The 19,129-nt window shown below is 41.6% G+C and overlaps 1 protein-coding gene across 1 annotated transcript in view; it reads right to left on the reverse strand.

Moving 5' to 3' along the window:
- LZTS2 (leucine zipper tumor suppressor 2) overlaps nt 1–19,129 on the reverse strand; it is a 778,631-nt gene that overhangs the window by 632,574 nt on the left and 126,928 nt on the right. Inside the window, exon 2 of the mRNA XM_086922677.1 lies at nt 8,968–9,132. The gene's annotated coding sequence lies outside the window, so the exon portion shown is untranslated. The remainder of the gene's footprint in view (nt 1–8,967; nt 9,133–19,129) is intronic.

Genomic DNA, 19,129 nt, shown 5'->3' on the forward strand with positions numbered 1-19,129 from the left:
TCCAACCTCCGGGAACAGCGGGACGTGCGGAGGGACAGGACGGCGAGAAACTCAACAGCTGTGTGTAACCGCGAGAGGCGGGAAGGCTACAGACGCCAAAGCAACGTTTCCAATTCCACCTATATTTCATGAACAAGCAGGAGGGTTAGATGCAACTTACCCTTTTAGCAGAAAAAGAAAAGCTGGCAAATGTCTTCGAACCCTTCTCTGACCTGAGGTGCATAGCCCACGTGCAAACCAAATTGAAAGGTTATTTTCCATAATGAATTTCATAATGTATTGCACAACTGTAGTTAGAACAAAAACATAAAATACACTAAACTGAAGCGTGATCACTGACACGCAGCTCCGCTGCCAAAACAGAGAGTGCTAACGCCAACTACAGCAGTCTCCTAAAACATATAGTGTGCAGTGGCATTTCTTTATGTGTTTATGTTAACAAATTATGTGCTGGATTTAAGTACCAAGACTATACATGGTTCATTTGATTTGCTAATGTAGTGTGCGGCAGTTTAAGCATTGGAAATATCGGTGACTTCTCTACCCAAATAATTTTCCTCAGGTGCAAAGTAATTGGTGTCCTCGGATACAGGTCTGAAAACATGGAATCTAGCAGATATGCCAGAAAGAAAAGCAGGCTTGAAATTCAATGCAAGTGACCCATCAAGCTCAAAAGAGTTAACATATGCTCTCTCCTGAAGATTAAACAAGAAAATAACCTCATTTTGAGATGCAATAAATGGCAAGGACCCACACCCACAAGTTAATCGAAACATAAACAAATCTGGTTTAGTATTTTAGTCCAGTACAGTCATAAAATCACTTACAAGCTATTAATGGGAGCCATGTGTGGAACACAGCCCTGCGTCACAAGGGAGTGTTCTAAAGGCAGAGAGTGCACAGTTAATCAGCTGCAAATGGCCTCCACCGTTCCTCAAACACAAAGGTTGATGGGATTCCAGATGCTCCATGATGCAGGATTAAGCAGCACCAGAGACGTGTTCCAGCTGAGCCGCTGAGTCTTAAAGGGCCGAGCATACAATGGAGCCCAATAGTAATGTGGGTGGTGAATGTTTAAATAGACCATGAATTGTACCAAAGAAAACTGGTCTCTTTGCCAAGTTCTGCATCGCTAGCAATCACCAACAAAAAGCGTTCCAGAATGTTCCTCTGCTTCCTAGCCTCTGTTTGGATTTGGAGACACAGTATGAGATTATTTATCGGAAGCCCTTTTAAAGGTTTTCACTGCACGGACATACCTTTTATACAGGGCTATGGCTTAAACAGATGCGTTTATTCCCTATATAATGCAGAAGAGAACATTTCTTGCAGCAGAAAATGTTTTCATTTACTTCCTTTTCTCTGTAATATTTGCTGGATGTATGACATCACAACGCATGCTTTTACATCGCATGCTTTTACATCGCAAGTTTTACAACGCATGCGTTTGCTTTTACATCGCAAGTTTTACAACGCATGCCTTTACAACGCATAGTGTTAAGGGGTGCTGGATAGTGAATAGTTTAATTTACTATTCCAACTCCAGTCCCCGTGGATAGTAGGGAAGGTGTTGGATAGTAAATTAAATCTATTCCCTATCCTAGAGCGCCCCCCAGCGCAATGCGTTGTAATGGTTTGTGTTGTAAAAGTTGCGATGTAAAGGCACTGCGTGGTAAAAGTTGCGTTGTAAAGGATGTTTCCCCTATTTGCTTAGCCTTCATCATCAATATTTGATTATAAAACCTTCCGTGCAAATAGCTGGGCATATGGACAAGCACAACCAGGAAGAAACTGCAAGTGTGTTGACTCCAGACTGATACATGAGATAAGACATAAGAATAAAGGAAGACGAACAATACGCCAAGAACCTAGAAAAACACACATCCAAAGAGAAAAGGAGGCCTACCTAATTTGCTTTATTGCTCAGTGAAAACATTATCATTGAATACTCATTGATATGATGAACGGAAAGAAGCACTGTTAAAGCCAATAGGTCTAGGCCGAGCTATTTGCTTTGCCAATTGCACATGTGCTCATGCATCAAGATGCATGTGCATACATGGCTGGCAACCGTGAAATACATTTTGAATCCAACACAACCCATTCCAAGATGGCTGACAAGGTGCACACATGTATTATGTATGGTACAGGCGTCCATTTTAAATTATCCATAATAACATGGCAGACAGCTTTGTTTGAATGGTAAATTAAAATAGATACTAGCGACCCAGCAGCTCTTTGCTGCTGCTGGGTCCTCTTAAAAATAGATAACATTGATGACCAAAACAAGAAGCTGGATGAGAGTGAGGTAGGAAAACTGGGAAGCAGATAGGGATGAAATGAAGGAAGCACGTGGAGAGAGACAGGATACACTGGGAGAAAGAGCAAGGAAATCGAGGCATTCTGAGTGCTTAAAGTACTTCTCCTATGAGAACACTGTGAGACGGAAATACTCCCGGAAAGACAACACAAGAAATAGTAGGAAAGCCATCAAACAGGGAGCACACAAGTGAGATAGACAACAATGCCATTCACTAATGAGTGATGGGTCGACCCAAAACCCACTCTATTACATTGGAAGCCATAGGTTTTCATGAAAGCTGTCTGTAGAAGAGATCTAAAAAAAAAGATATGTGATAACACATTAACCGGAGTACAATAGTAGCCTGGTAAGTCAGCAAAGATTCCTAAGGAAGTGCTTAAGTAAGCAACAGTAATGTGTTCCCCTGCAAGTAAATTCAGCAGTATATGTTTTCACAAATGGTTTGGGATTTTTTGTAGATAATGCTTTATTTTGTATTTTTTAAACATTATATCTATCAGGAAATATGGATTCTAAAATCTGCAAAAATTCTCCAAAATATCATATTAAGAAAATCTAAAAGCTCAAGCCAAATATTTTTGATTACTGGAGAGCTCTTTGCATGACATAAAGAATTAGCATTTGAATGGTCCATAGATATTTGGTGAAGGTGTGCGTCTGCAGCAGCTGATGGGCTGTGCTTAGGCTCAATAAGCGAAGATGTCAAATCACCAACTCAAACATTTTACAGAAAACGGAAGATTAAGTTTGTTACAAAGAATACATATTTGTAGATATTATGAAACTATTTCCAACAGAAATCAGAAAAGAAGAACCTGAAGTAGAAATATAATAACATCCAAAGCATGTGTGAACCATTGTCGGTGACCCTTATCCAGTAGTGCCTCACCAAAAGTTGTGAATCTCTATTTTACAGGTATTTTAATCTACTTTCATTTTTAATATACTCTATTTTACAGGCATTTTAAGCTACTGCAGGACAGACCAAGTCCTGTTGTTTCGCTGTCTAAATCTTGGCATTATCAATTATTTAAAATGATCACTCTTCATGGCTCAATATTCTACATAACCACTCTACATGGCAAGTGTAGATGTCAAGAGTAAGCTTTCATGTTTGTTTACCAGTATCATGATTGTGAAATGTATGCAGTGGATTTTTGCAGGATCATGTTTGATGATTTAGGCTAGATTATAACAATGCTCTGCTTAGTCTCCAGACTCATAGCAGCTCAAAAAATGTTGATTGAAACTCATAGACAGAAAGGAAATGATTCAGTGTCTGTGCAGTAGCTTTTATTATTTTTAAGGTTTCTCTACAAAAGCCAAGAAAACAGTGAAACACGTTTTTTTCCTTATTCCGACAATGTGCTTTTTAGGTCAAAGCCTACAAGACAGGCACAGCTGTCTGGTTTGCTAAAGACATCTGGGGACATTCTGAAGCTTCCCTGGGAATGCATTCTGCCCATTGATACCACTGGCTTTGTGGTTTGTAATTCACATTTACGCTGGCTTTATTTGTTTGAGGCTGTCCAGCTTTAGTTTGTCGCTGCTTATTTACTGTATCCTTCTGTGTGCACCCTTTCTGCAAACAATCTTTTGAATCTTATTTTAATTTTGTCACATGTGCTGTGCATTCAAAGACAGAGGTCAGGCTCTGCCTTCCGAGGGAGCTTGGTATTTACTTTTCTTTCTCTGACTTCAAAGTTATAGGATTTATGTGATACTCTTGCTGTGAAAGAAAGGCTCTTTTCTAGCACACAGCACTTAAATGTCTGTAAATAAACTGTGCAGATATTTCAGAATATATCAGAATTAGGAAAGCACAAATAATGCACGTTTTGGTCATTTTGAAGTGTGATGGAAAAAAATATTTTAATATGAAGGTAAGAAGAAAGACACTTTGATGGGGAGGGACTTCTACAGACTACAGGCAAGGTGATAACCAATACTTTTGCAACAAACTATGACTAATTCTGCACTTCCGTGAGTACTAGGATGAGAAATGACTGTGAGGAACTATTACAAGATATTTCCCTGTCCACACTTGTGACTGACGCAGTGGAGCCCTTGCAGGCAGACCTGACGGAGGACGAATTGGCAACAGCCATTCATGGCCTATACTCTGGCAAGGCTGTTGGGCCTAATTGCCCGCCCATAGAACTTTTCAAGTGCCTGGCGGACAAAGTAGCTAAGCCTTTGTTGGATATGTTTCAGACGGCATTGACCCATGGCCAACTTCCAGATGACTAATGTATGGCCACGATTGTGGTCTTACACAAAAAAGGAAAACCCCGACAAACAGAAGTTCCTACAGGCCCATATCTTTACTAAATGTGGAGGCCAAGGTGTTGGCTAAGACTCTGTTGACATGCTTAAGTAAAGTCATTACTACCATTGTATATCAGGCTTTATGCCACACCTGAGTACTGGCCTTAATTTGAGGAGACCCTATGGCATTCTTCACATGACTGGCTTGCCGGAGGCAGATCAGGCACTGTTGATGGCACTGGACGCCAAAATAGTGTTCAACAGTATCAAATGGCCTTACCTTTTCGCTGCGTTGGCCAGGCTTTGGTCCGAAATTCTGTGGATGGGTGAAACTTCTCTACCGGGCCCTATGGCCAGGGTATGGATCAAAGGAACGACGTCCTGCAATTTTTAGTTGCGGAAGGGAACCCGACATGGGTGCCTTCTCTCGCCCATGATCTTTGCCCTGGTGCTTGAGCCACTTGCAGCGTGGATTTACTGGCATGGGGGAATCAGAGTCACCAGCGGCTGGGAAGAACACATCTCCCTATATGCCAACAATGACCTACGGTATGTTACAAAACAATTACGGTGGCCAGAATATTGAATATCTTTGATCTCTTCTGTAGTAACTGGTCCAAATCCACAATTTTTCCATTTTTGGGGCTGTTGCCGCAGCTCCCTCCTGAATGCATGGTGCCAGTGGTAACCGAGGGCTTCCAGTACCATCTGGATCTAAATCACCAGGGGTCCGTACACGTTTATTCAGAGTAACTTGTTCCCTCAACTGGAACGACTCCACAATAACGTGATACATTGGGATACCTTCCTTTTGTCTCTAATGGGCTGGGTCGTGCTCTATAAAATGATGACCCTCCTACACTTTCTATACATACTACAAAATACACCCTATTCGATTCCAGTGGAGTTCTGCAGTAAAATAAACCAAGAACTCCGTCTGCTCTTATGGAACGGCAGTGCGTCGCACATCGTGCTAGGAAGAAGGATATATGAGGGCTCACTACCCTGGATGTTAGGAAATAATATTGGACATCCTAGTTACTGCTGGTAAATGAGTGGGTTTTCCCTGATAGATAAGAACCGGCATATCGGGTTGACAAACAAGTGATGGGGAATGGGGGGCATTAGGCGATCCTCTACTGTAAAAAGATTGGAAAAGAGATTGCCATCACACATGGGAACTGTGGTCTGAATCTGGAGGGACACCCTTGGTTGCCTGGGTTGGAAGGACAGGCTCACAGCCCTGACTCCTTTATGGAATAGTGATCTGCTATGTGAGGTGGGCACCCTGATCGGCTTTTCTCGGTGGGCAACAAAAGGCATAGAACATCTGGGCAATGTGTGGAGAGATCGGTCTCTGATAAGGTTCGATGTCATACGCCTGGAGTAGGAGATGGCAGAGACTTAGCATTATCGATACCTCCAACTGTGACATGCGCTGTGGGTGCATGTCCTCAAAGGCTTGCCAGAAGCTTCACCTTCAGAAGACTCTTTGCTCTCCGAACCTATACTCGAAAATTGAATCACCACTATATACCGGAGGTTAGTCAACAACTCCCCAGATCTATTGGGTGCCGTAAGACACGCCTGGACTGATGATTTGGTGACATTGATGATGATGACTGGATGGATACTCTTCAGGGACCACGCATAATAGTTATTCAAACCAGGTTTAGGTTGGTCCAACTTAAGATCCTGCATAGGATATATTATTCATGGACCCTCCTGCATAAAATTGGAAAGGCTGATACGCCACTATGTACTAAAGGCTGCGCTCAGGGTGGGACCATGTTTCATACCCTATGGGACTGTCCAGGGAGTCAGGGGTTCTGGCGCCGGGTGGTGGGGTTATGTCCCGGGTCACGCCTATACAGGTGGCTCTTGATACTAAATGGTTACTACTGATGGTGGTGGTGGTAGGGGAAAGCTGGCCTTGATGCCAGAAGATAGGGCTAGCCATGGTGACCGGGTCCACAAAACACAATATGACAAGGAAATGGGGCGCATCAACTTACCCAAGTGTCATAGACTAGAAGTCAGACCTTAACTGGTGTCAGAGGGCAGAGGAGGGGATATATCTGAGTTGTGGTTGCCCCAGGAAATGTGACAAGGTATGGGGGGGTCTGGAGAGACTTCAGGGTAGCTGGGACAGTGTCCTGCTTAGAGAAGAGAGCCGAGACTGAGTAACTTTACTATGTCATGCATATTATTCTATGTATTCAGTGTACATTTACAGGCCATGACAGTGCCATTGACACCAATGATGACTGCTCAAACGATGTATATGTCGGTGTCACCTCATATTTTATGTACAACTGCATTTCTCTCTGTCCTGCCCTGTAAGATGAGCGTTGTTTCAATAAATAGACTTACAAAAAGTATATATATTTTAATAGGATCAGAACAAATCAATACACTAGATCATGCAATTTCCATGCATTATCGTTTGTGCGCTGTATACTTTTATCAGTAAAACTGTGTGTCTGTGCAAAGGTAATGGTCATCTCAACTGAAAATGTGTTGTCTGTGCTAGCTCTGTGCTAGAAATACCACGTATACTCCCCTTTACAGCACTAAACTCTTCAGCGCTAATTTACACCACGTTAGTCCTCCCCTCACAGCAATTCTCTAATTCCCGCTACTCCTAATCCAAGCAAGACATTTATTATCGACAATTGCTCCCTCCAGAATAACCAACACATTGTCAGGTACACACATTGCGTATGCCTACAATGTTTTCCAGAGACTTCAGTTGCTTCAGTACATATTTTTACTTTGCATTCTGGGACTTGAAGTATGGATGTTTTAACGGATTAACATGGCTACAGGTTCCAGAACGAAGAGACTCATGCAGTATCAAATCTTGGCTCAGCAGAAGGAGCACCAGCTAAAGACAACTTTTGCAACACATGCAAGCATTTCTCGTCTACAGCCCGTCTCTCCCAATCCAAGCAAAATGTTTCCCCATTTACTGTTGCACACGCTGGCGATGTAAACAAAGCTTCCTGCACCTTGAAAGACGTAGAGAAGAGAAAGCATCCTCTCAAAAAAATAAAGGGAACTACACCTTAATCCAGGGGTCTCCAAACCGGTCCTGGCGGGCCAGATCCAGTCCATATTTTTTGGATATCCCCATTGAGATACATGAAGTAATTTTAAAAATCTGGATTGGATCCGGCCCTCCAGGACAATTTTGGAGACCCTTAATCCAATAGAAAACCTGCTGCTTCGGTCAAGAAAAATACTTACACATACTGATGGCCCAGTTGAAAGTGACACGAGTGCGGCCATTGCAAGAACCACGAGGAGTAGGTACACATGCAGCCTACCTTAAGTGCCTGTCTCTGTAGCCAAGCACATTGACATTAACAGCATGCCCTGGGAGGGCACTACTTAGGCAGTTTTAACTGTCATGCATGTACATCTCCAACCTCTTTTCTGATGTCTCCTGTGCTCCCTCTGTTAAAGTAGGTAGGCGCCAAGGTACCTGCTATTGGTGCCAAAGTACAGACGTCCGCATTCACCCTAAAACTAGCTCCAAAAAATCAAACGTGCAACCTTGCAAATTGCTGCATGACCACGTAACTGCACCAACGCTTCCGGAGACTGAAAGCAGCCTCATGGGGACCGACACCGGCCTCCAGCGGTCCAGCCTTCAGGGGGTTTGCCCGCTTGCCCAGCTGGCAAGTCCAGCCATGATGCTAATTTAGTCTATACCACGCTTGACCAGTGCACTCTACACCACTGTAGTCTAGGCACTCCACTCTGACCACTCTACAGCATTGCACTCTATGCCAATGCACTTTACACCAATGCACTCTACTGTGTACCACTCCACTCTACACCACTGCACTCTATGCCAATCCACTCTACGCCACTCTAATCTACTCTGCACCTCTGCACTCTACACTGCACCACTCCACTCTATGCCACTTCACTCTACTCTGACACAATCCACTCTATACCACTCTACTCACCTGCACTCTACTGTAATCTACTTTGCAACACTGCATTTTATGCCACTATACTCTGCAACACTATACTCTATGCACTGCACTCTACACAACTGCACTCTATTCCACTCTATTCTAGTCTGCACCACTGCACTCTCCACAAGTGCACTCTACTTTGCACTAATGTTCCACTCTGCGCCACTCCACTCCGCGCCACTACGCCCCACTCGACTCCACTCCACGCCACTCCACTCTGCACCACTATAATGTATGTCACTGCAGTCCACAATGCTGCGACATTACACTCTATGCTACTCCATGCCACTCTCCTCCATGCCACAAATATTTAGCACTGCTGAACTTATCGCCCAAAAACTTCCACGTGGAAAAGACTAACAAGATTGAAAAAAACATCACACTCACCTTACTGTGAAAACATTGTCCCAATTCTAGACGACATTGATACCTCAAAAGATGTTAACAGGGTGACTCAGGAAAATGAGCACCTCATCTCAATTGAACGTGATTATTTTCCTTCGCTTCTTTCATTAACAGGCCATGTCAGACCTGGACGTAGAGCAAATTCCACTGAAAGAAAAACACAGAGGAAAACTGCTAAGGAATGATGAAAAATAAACTCTACCTCAAGAACTTACTTAGCCAAAGAAGCTCGGAAAAAATTAAACAGCCCTCTTTTATGGGGCAAAACCCAAGTTCATACAATATCAAATAATCTCTTCTCCTTATGTATCCTGGTTTCCTCACCAAATGTATCCTGATCTCTTGTAACACATCAAAAAGATCTCAACACTTTGCATGTAAAAATACCCAGATAATCAAAAGACCTTCACAGCTCCAATTTAATGAAAAAAATCAGCGAAATAAAAGACAAATTCAAAGGGAAATCTATGCCTCAATCAAAAAGTCTAAAAAATGATGAGAAATGTTCCCAGCAGTGTCTTCCGATGATCTAGCAAACTCAACATAAAATGCTGAGTCCTACAAATTACTTCAGATTTTCCCCCTTGGCCAGAATCAAATGTATCCTTCCCATTTTCTGGGAGTGCGGGGGTAAGCTACTAAATGCATCCCTCACCCAAATAATTTTTCCATCATTAGTGAAAGGCAGTCAGGTCACATCATCAAAAAACAAATGTTGCCCCTCCAAACAGCCAACTTTTGACCAATATAACTCCCCCCGTGGATTGGGAAAGCCACTGAAAGCATTGCAGCTCACTAAATAAAATCTCACACTGTCAGGGAAGGGCTACTACCTAGTCATAAACCTGGTATTAAGGCTGACAAACAGCATGGAATCCGCTCCCTAAAAGTACAGAACAATGTACAATGCATCCTTGGTAAGGTTAAGGGTAAGAATTATTGTATCCATTGATCTGTCTGCTGCATTTGACATGCTTTATCATGGCAGAATAATGCAGTCCTTGAACATCACGTGGAGCTCAATGATTGAGCCCCTTACTGGTTCTCATCCTTCTTGACGAACCTCCTGTTCCTTATAAGAATTTGGATCACACTTCTGATCCAGCCACATCATCATTTTGAGTTCCTCATTGTTCGATTCTAGACCCTCCTCTCTTCAACATTGCATCAACCCAGACTGTTTCATACAGAAATATCTGGTTTCATACAGAGTTCTACCTGAAAGAGTTCAACATACAAGACATTTCTATTGTAAGAAATTGTCTCCATGTCCAAGCATGGGCGAAAGACGCTTTTCTGCTACGTAGAAAAAAACAAATGTTTGTTATGCTCAACATCACCAAAAATGGGGGTGACATCACTCCTGAATTCACTCAGTCTGGAAGGCTTATGCCCTCACTAGCTTCTACTGCCATATCTCTGGATGTTCACAATCATTACAACTCTCACTTTCTCCCATAAGATCACAAAACCTGTTATGGTTGCATAAAGAAAATCTGGCACCTATTCCTAGATGAACTTCTGAAAATATTAGTGCATGCTCCCATATTCTCACAACTGGGCTTTGGAAAAGCCATTTTGGCAGGGCCTTCCCTATCTCACATACGCCTTCTGAAAGCCAGCCTCCATCAAGCCTCAAGACTAGTTCACAAGTTAAAAAAACAATCACATCACACCCATCCTTTAGAAAGCTTCACTAGCTACCCATACAAGCCAAGATCATGTTGCGCTCTATTACACATAAGCCTATACATGAAAACACTCCCCCTCACTGGCTGAACTCCTGACCATTTGAGGAGGATATGCAACTGGGAGAAGCAAAGACTTAAAGTTACCAAGTTCAAACCAGGTACTGCCAGCAAATATATTTTATGGGGCTGCTATGTCTGCCTGGAGTTAGGAAGGCTTAGCCTTAGAAAATTAACTCTACTCTTAGCCTTCAAAAAAGACTGAAAACGCATCTCTTTAAACAATTCCCGAGTTTATTACCTACTGATATAAACCTTCAAATAAACTATTAAAAACTCATCTCTTTATAAAATTCCTTAAACACTGACCTACTGTTGTTGTGAATAATGCCTCCTATTAGTAGAACACCATGCTGACTCTTGTTACCACCTTATTTTGGATGTTGTAGATTGCTCTCTTTTCAGCCCAAAGATGAGCATTTTACAACTATATTTTCTTGCCAATAGTATTGCAACCACCCTCACTCTGCTTTCTGATTGTAAGCCACCCTCACACCTCTCTAAGTACTGGCTAAGTCATATAAATGTTTAAATAAAATGTTTCTATAGAGGGTTATAGTTTATATATGCACGAGGGGCCGTAATATGTATCCGCCGCGCTGTCCATGTTTGCGCTCCCAGGAAACTTTGTGTAATACGGCCCAGAACTCTGTATTTCAATCCCTATGAATATGATTCCTGGGAAAGAAATGAACAAATGCTGCAAATGGGGATAGTCTTGTGCTGAGAAGAATCAATTTCAAATTGTAGGTAACTTAATAGTGCTCAAAACTGAGGTCGTGTGTTTCATGACAACTGCATCAGCCATTGTCTCCCATCCCTCAAACTGTTGTAATGGGATTGTGCATGCCTTTTGTGAGGGCTTTGCATTGCCAGAGAGAGCACTCAATCCAGGTGCATTAGTAACCCTGTCTAGTAATCTGCTCTTTCTAAAGCACTTGGTTACTTCTTGAATAGTGGTCCATGCACAAAAATATCAGTACTAAAAACAACTAACCAAAAAGTGAATTTAATCCTTAAATTCAACCAATGCATCTATGTAAATGCGGTGATAAGGATCTGCTGCGTTACAGGTTTCCATCTGACCTTTTCAGAAGGTGGAGTATTACCGGGTCATTGCAGAATGTTACTGGAGCCAGTCTCCAAGTAAACTATTTGTGTTCGTCTTTTGCTTTCAATGAATCGACTACAGAAAATCGTAATATGACATTTCCGATCTGGAAAAGTTGTGCTATTAGCAAAGAGACTACAGTGCAGTTAGTAATAAATACATATTTCCATGTAGGGCATTGCAGTGCACTGCTTGGGTCCAAGGACAGGCCTGCCGTGGGCTCAAAGCTCTCTGTTCCTCGAATTTGTTGTGCAAAGCGAGCACCGTCGAAGCAGTACAAGTGGTCATAAAGCTAAGCCATTCCCTTTTACAAGTATTTGGCATGGGGAGGGGCGCGACGGGGGAGGGGGGACACTGCAATTAATAAATTTAGCATGTGGGAGAGTACATTATTTCCACCTATAGATTTGACAATTTGATGGCCAGAGTTGCTACTTGTACAACAAGCATTTGTAATGCAATAGGTCTCACATTTGCGAGAGTTTGAGCTATTGGCATTGTAAATGCAATGCCTTTTATGTATGTGTTTTGAAAACATGCAAGCGGTGCATAAACAGGCACTTTGTGCTTATATTCCTTGCTTACGGAAGCAAGGCTGACAGTAAAAGGTGCAGTTACTGCCAGCCTTGCTTCTCGTATTTGTATGGTAGGGTGCGACCTAAAAAGGCAGCAAATGCACTTGTTGTAAACCTAACGTCAGGGCCACTGGAATTATTTGATTTTGCGGCTGTAACGATTTATGCATAATTATGGATTTGCTGTAGTTGCCACATAATTCATAATCTTCTGGATAAACAGCAGATTTTAACAAAAAAAATTCCACCTAAATGGATCAAAAGTTGCAATAAAAGCAGCAACATGTGTTGCTGCACAGTAGAAGACCCTTCATAAAAGATTGACTCATCTTTCTGTTGATTATTGCTGCACTTAGGTGCCAAACTGGTACTAATGAGGTGAAACCTTTGCCCAAACAGTGTAAACAAGTGTAAAAATTACACAATAATAAGGTAATAATGTCACAAAATTTACCACAATTATGCTGAATAAATTATTGTTCCTTGCCACATAATTTGGCCCTCTCCTGATGCATAATTTGGTCTTCCTTTGACCCACATAATTCCAGTGACCCTGCCTAAAGTCCACCATACCAATAACTTTTAAAGTCAAGCATGATTGCTCATATACAATACCAAATTGCACAATGTTTCAAATGGAAAAAGGAAACACTGAAATTCATCAGTTATACTTTACTGACCAAACTATAAGCATGCACTGCATATGACATCACATATTTCATCACTCATGACATGTATTGAGACATAATTGATGACATCACTAATGACATCACGAATGACAACATCCAAGTTACTGTCCCACAAAAAGAATCAGTTAAGTACTAGAGACAAGTCTCATTCACTATGGTAAAAGTTATATGAAGGACACTTTAGCAACCAGTGAACATTTAAGTGTAAGTGTTAGTTCATTATAACAAGTTAGATACTGACTACAAATAGAGTGAGTTACATTTGTATGTTTCAAATAGCTTCTGCCTTTATTCAAAGGCCTGTTACTAAAAATATGAGGAGAACTAGAGTTTTCTCACAATACATTATTCACCTGTGTACATGATGTCGTTGAAGAGTTGTCATGTAGGGCTAGATAATTTCTATACAAACTGGAGGCTTATAAAGTGCAGATATTTATTTCCAAAAGTTCAGTGAAAATTCTGACGCATTAATTGTTGTATAATGTATGGGTGACTTCCAGATGTTTCAAATCACAGTATGATTGTAAGCGTTGTTAAAATGGTGTACACCATGATGCTCACTTCTGTAATGTGTGTATGTTATTTTTCCATACTAAGAAGGGCTGTCCATAGGGCTTGGTAGTGCATGCCTTAAAATTGGCTAATGTCTATATGTGAAGCTGTTGACTTCAAACTCTAGGTCAGATGAGGCATTTAACAGACACCTTTCATTAAGGTAAATATTAACTAAAAACTGTTGGAACTGGTCAGCTGGGCAGATGCAACGAGAGAAGCCCCCAGAAGCTTGTTGTGTCCCTGTAGCTTAAACAGTAGGTCAGTCAACTGACCCATGGAGTGACTTCTGGGGTCTTAAATCCAAGGAAAGCAGCTCCTGTCTTCCTTCAGGTTCTTCAGACAGCAGGACAGTCCTTCTTCAGATTCGTAACAGGCCCAGGAATGTTCTGAGGAAAGGTCTGTGTGGTCTACTTTTATGCCCAGGGCCAGCAAGTGCGTGGTGGGAAAGCATTTGTTCACCTCCTAAACCGGTTCTGGTCGCTTCCACTGGGTTTGGTGCCAGCCTGAATATTAACATCATTTAAAGCTCAGGCCGAGCCCCCTGCCATCCTGTCAAAGGAAGAGTCCCCCTTCCCACTCCCAGAGCCCTTTGTCCACTGTCTGGGAGCAATACACATCACACCACAGGGAAGCCAACAGGTGACAGCTGAACACTAGCTTGAAAACCTTTTGGTTTTATGCAGGAAAATGACAACTTACTAATAGTGCCATTTCCAACATAGTGATATCAAATCCACATTGACTAATAAGTTGGAATTTAAATTAATATTAAAATGAGCCCTTGATTCAATGTTCCAGCTGCTCCTAAAGAGAATTTAGCACGTATTAAGGGTAATAATGTAAACCAGGACTAACCTATGGGAGGGCCAGCCTTGCCACAGTGAAAAATGACTTTGTAGGTTTTTTACTATCGGGACATGTAAGACAAATTATACATGTCCTACGTTTTAACTACCATGTACCATGCTCTATAGGGATTTAGGGGTACCTTATGGGTGACTTATAAGTATTAAAAAGGAGGGTTTAGGTTTGGCAAAAGGTTTGTTTTACCGGGTTAGAATCGCAGTTTTAAAACTGCATACCCACACTACAATAGCAGACCTGGAGACATGTTTTACAGTACTACTTTAGTTGTTGGCACAATAATTGCTGAAGCCCACTAGTAGCATTCAAATTACAGGCAAGGGTACATGTAGTACCATATACCAAAGACTTATAAGTAAATTAAAAGTGCCAATTAGGTATATGCTAATTTTCCCATGTTGAAAAGGGAGAGCACAAGCACTTTACCGCCGCTTAGCAATAAAGTCTCATAGCCAACAAAAACGGGCTCAGCAAAAGAAAGCAAAAATTGGGGGATGCCATGCAAAAGTCTAATATATATATATATATATATATATATATATATATATATATATATATATATATATATATATATATTTCAAAAAGTATTTGCCCTGCAAATGAAGATAACCTCGCAGCGTTTGTTTCCCCCTTTTATTGCAGGGTAGCAGCAGCGTGCAAGGATTTTCCATCAAACAGTGTCTGCCAAATGATGCCTACGCGTTTCGGAAATGTCTTCCTTAATCATGGTTTGGCAATGCAATGTGGGAAGAGAGCGGCCATGTCTCTTGTTCGTTTTCGGGTGAGTGTTGATCCGCCCCACTGGGCGTGCCGCCAACTCGGCATTCTGGTACATGAAGTTCTTAGTTGGTATCATATCCATAGTGGGTGCCGCTATCCAGTCCCCTCAATCAGTGTTTAACATCGGGTCACTGATGGGGCGAACCCAAACCAACTGCTTTCCTTGCGCTGATCCCCACAAGGCACGTTGCTCCGCATCTCGTGTTTCTCATGAAGCACGCGGACCCGCCAGCCGGCGGTGGGGTGATCTCCGTGACCCGGACCGGCCACAAAATATTTCAAAAAGTATTTGCCCTGCAAATGAAGATACCCTTGCAGCGTTTGTTTCCTCCTTTTATTGCAAGGTAACAGCAGTGTGCAAGGATTCGCCATCAAACAGTGTCTGCCAAATGATGCCTACGCGTTTCGGAAATGTCTTCCTTAATCATGGCTTGGCAATTGCAATGTGGAGCAACGTGCCTTGTGGGGATCAGCGCAAGGAAAGCAGTTGGTTTGGGTTCGCCCCATCAGTGACCCGATGGAAAATACTGATTGAGGGGACTGGATAGCGGCACCCACTATGGATATGATACCAACTAAGAACTTCATGTACCAGAATGCTGAGTTAGCGGCACGCCCAGTGGGGCGGATCAACACTCACCTGAAAATTAACAAAAGAGACATGGCCGCTCTCTTCCCACATTGCAATTGCCAAGCCATGATTAAGGAAGACATTTCCGAAACGCGCAGGCATCATTTGGCAGGCACTGTTTGATGGCGAATCCTTGCACGCTGCTGCTACCCTGCAATAAAAAGAGGAAACAAACGCTGCGAGGGTATCTTCATTTGCAGGACAAATACTTTTTGAAATATATCTGCACTACCAACAGAGAACACCATATGTTGGTATATTGTATAATATGTGCTTTATTTCAGTCCATCATGACAGGATACCACAGACCCAACAACACATTTCGGCTCCTTTCTCTGAACCTTGTTCACGGATGGGCATTACCGTTAGAACCTCGAATTTAAAGTGATCATGTGATTACGTAAACAACATAGAAACATACTCTTTCTTCTCTATTTTTCACATTTCATCATTATTTATCCTTTTTTTAAAACTAGGTTTTCCTTTACTATAGATTTTGTGGGCCACATTGCGGAAAATTTTAAACCCTAAAGGGCACTATGATACTCTAAAATCAAAACAATGTTTAAAATGCATCATACCAATTTGGTAATATATTATATCAATTAATATAACTGTAAAACATTTCAGATTTTCTTTAGATCCCTTGGGCCCTCCTAAACAATGATTGCTCCTTCATCAACACTTTGGGTTACCTGTGACAATAAAGTCCTAGTGGACATTCATTCAATCATTCATCAAATATACATTTCAAATGTGCAGTCGAAATAACTGCAATTAATGCTACCTATAAGTACGTTCCACATGGGAAAACTCTAAATCGTTTTTATACAGAAAGAAATATATGAAAAAAGAATGAGATAATAAGACATGTCTTTTGTGCTTTAAAAGAAGCTGAGAACTTCTCAAAGCTCCCACTTCATTATAGCTACAGAAAATGTATTGCTCAGTGGTTAGGGCAAAGCAGGAGAAAAAACCTTGACATTTATATATCCAGATGCACAGCTGGATCTTCGATCATGTTAAGACCCCCTGGTTCGGTGGTCTCCAGGTTTATAATATATTCTGTTTTTAATCTGCCTAGCCTTAAACATCAGTCACCTTCTCTTTGGTGTTCCCTCACGCCGTCTAAACCAAAAAGGTAATTACTGTACAATCACTACTATAGTTAGTCTGAAAATAGTGTGCAATTGGGTACTTTGGGTCATTATTTTTGAAGGCCCTCACATGCTCTAAGATACGTCTTTTAACATGGAAAATGGTCCATCCCAAGTATCTGCACTGGCAGGGACACTCTATGCAGTACACTACGTAGTCTGCCTTCCATGTACTTTATTGTCTGATTTTGTATGGTTTCTCTTGGAAGGGGACACTATAGGTTGTTTCGGGTGGAATATGCTCACATGCCTTGCAATACCCTTACCCCAGAAGGTAAACCTCAGATGTCTTTGGCCTTTGACCATGTGCAGCGTGGTTTGGTAGTATTACCCGAAGACCCTGAGAGTGTCTGGTACTGAGACCTTGGTTAGAAGGGTAGAATGTAAAATTGTTTTTTATGCAAACACCCAACTCACTGTGATGCTAACCCACCAGTGTGTAGTTGCCCTGTTTGTTGCTCCACGGAATGGTGCTTTTACATTTTAATGACGTCCACAAACGAGCTGGTCCACCAGAGGGCTAGGGAACCTGTAGTTCAAATTGGCGCCTGTGGATCATGCCCTGAAAAAAGATTAAACAAAAGGGTGTGTACACTATATTTCCCTTTGCCAACACCCTGTATCCCCAACAAGTGGTCCCTGGGCTTGGGGTAGCCGCATACTGCAACCTTATATTCCCAATTAAACCTTTACTTGCAACTCTAGCTCACGATCTTACATTGTGACAGCAGCCTATCAGATTGCTTTGGTCTGCAGATCATGTTGGTGGGTCCACAGAACTCACATAGGATGATGGAAAAATACTCTCTCATCTAATCCGATTTATTTTTCATATTTGAGTGCATGGCCCATCAGCGGACCCAGATACACCAAAGGACTAAATTAATAAACAAGATGTCTCTATCATTTTTTTACCGAGATCAGGATCCTTGAATTTGGGCCTATATTAAAAAGTCCTAACTCTAGGATCAAATTGTGAATTCAAGAATCAGGATTTGAGGACCTGAGATCCAGAACCTCAAATCCGAAATAGCAGCTCCTCAAATAGTACATATACAATGCAGTTTTTTTAGTTTTGTGGGAAATATGTTGCCCTCCGACTTACTGCCTTGGTGAAGGAAAGCTCCCTTTGCTCCCTTAATATCCACCAACACTTTTTGATAAGGACGCAGGCTTTGACGACTGCAATCTCACAGAAGCTGCTGCAACAAATCTTTTCATGTGGGACCAGTCAATGAGATCCTCTGGATTTACAAATCCTTCAAGTACTCATAAATCCTACCATGTACAAAAAGAAACACATTACCTGGTTCAATAGGATTTGTTGATTTATTTAATTTTAATTTAAAAAAAAATTGAGCACAGCAGGTGCTTGGAGGGAAGGGAGGAAAGTTGTGGAAAGGACCTAGCCAAATGCCACGCGCATCAGGTGCGTGCCACAAGGATGGTTGGGTGAAGTGAAATTTAAGGAGGTGGGCACAAAATGTACTATATCCCAAAAATTAAATGACTAAACTTAATTAAAATGTAAAATATGGAAAATGTATCTCGTAACCTATTAATATTTGTTTATAAAAACCTTGTCAACTGAATACTGTGCAGGGATAAGCCATAACCCTGATGAAGAAATGCATTTACACTTAAGAAAAATAATTCGTATTTTACTGAGTGTTATTGGGTATCTCTGTTTTGTAGAAGGGAGCTTTTCACCTTCAGATTTAGAACCTAATGAATCTAATAAACCTAACCGGGGGTTGAAAATAAAATGCTGAATGGCTTACAATGAAATGCTGCACTGCATGGATTAGCCTAACTTAATGATTAATGGATTCATTGGAGGGTATGTAAAATCATGAATTGAATTACTGTGTACTACTAATAGCAGCCGAGTTACTGGACTGAGCAGATAGTATTCCGTACAGAGCGATTTTTTAAACACCAGGGGCCAGATGTATCAAAGGGATTTACCCATTCTGTTTCTATGGGAAAATGTGTTGATACATATGGCCCCAGATCTTTATATGTTACTAT

This window comes from Lissotriton vulgaris, chromosome 5 (assembly GCF_964263255.1).
Source record: "Lissotriton vulgaris chromosome 5, aLisVul1.2, whole genome shotgun sequence".
NCBI classification, from domain to species: Eukaryota; Metazoa; Chordata; class Amphibia; order Caudata; family Salamandridae; genus Lissotriton; species Lissotriton vulgaris.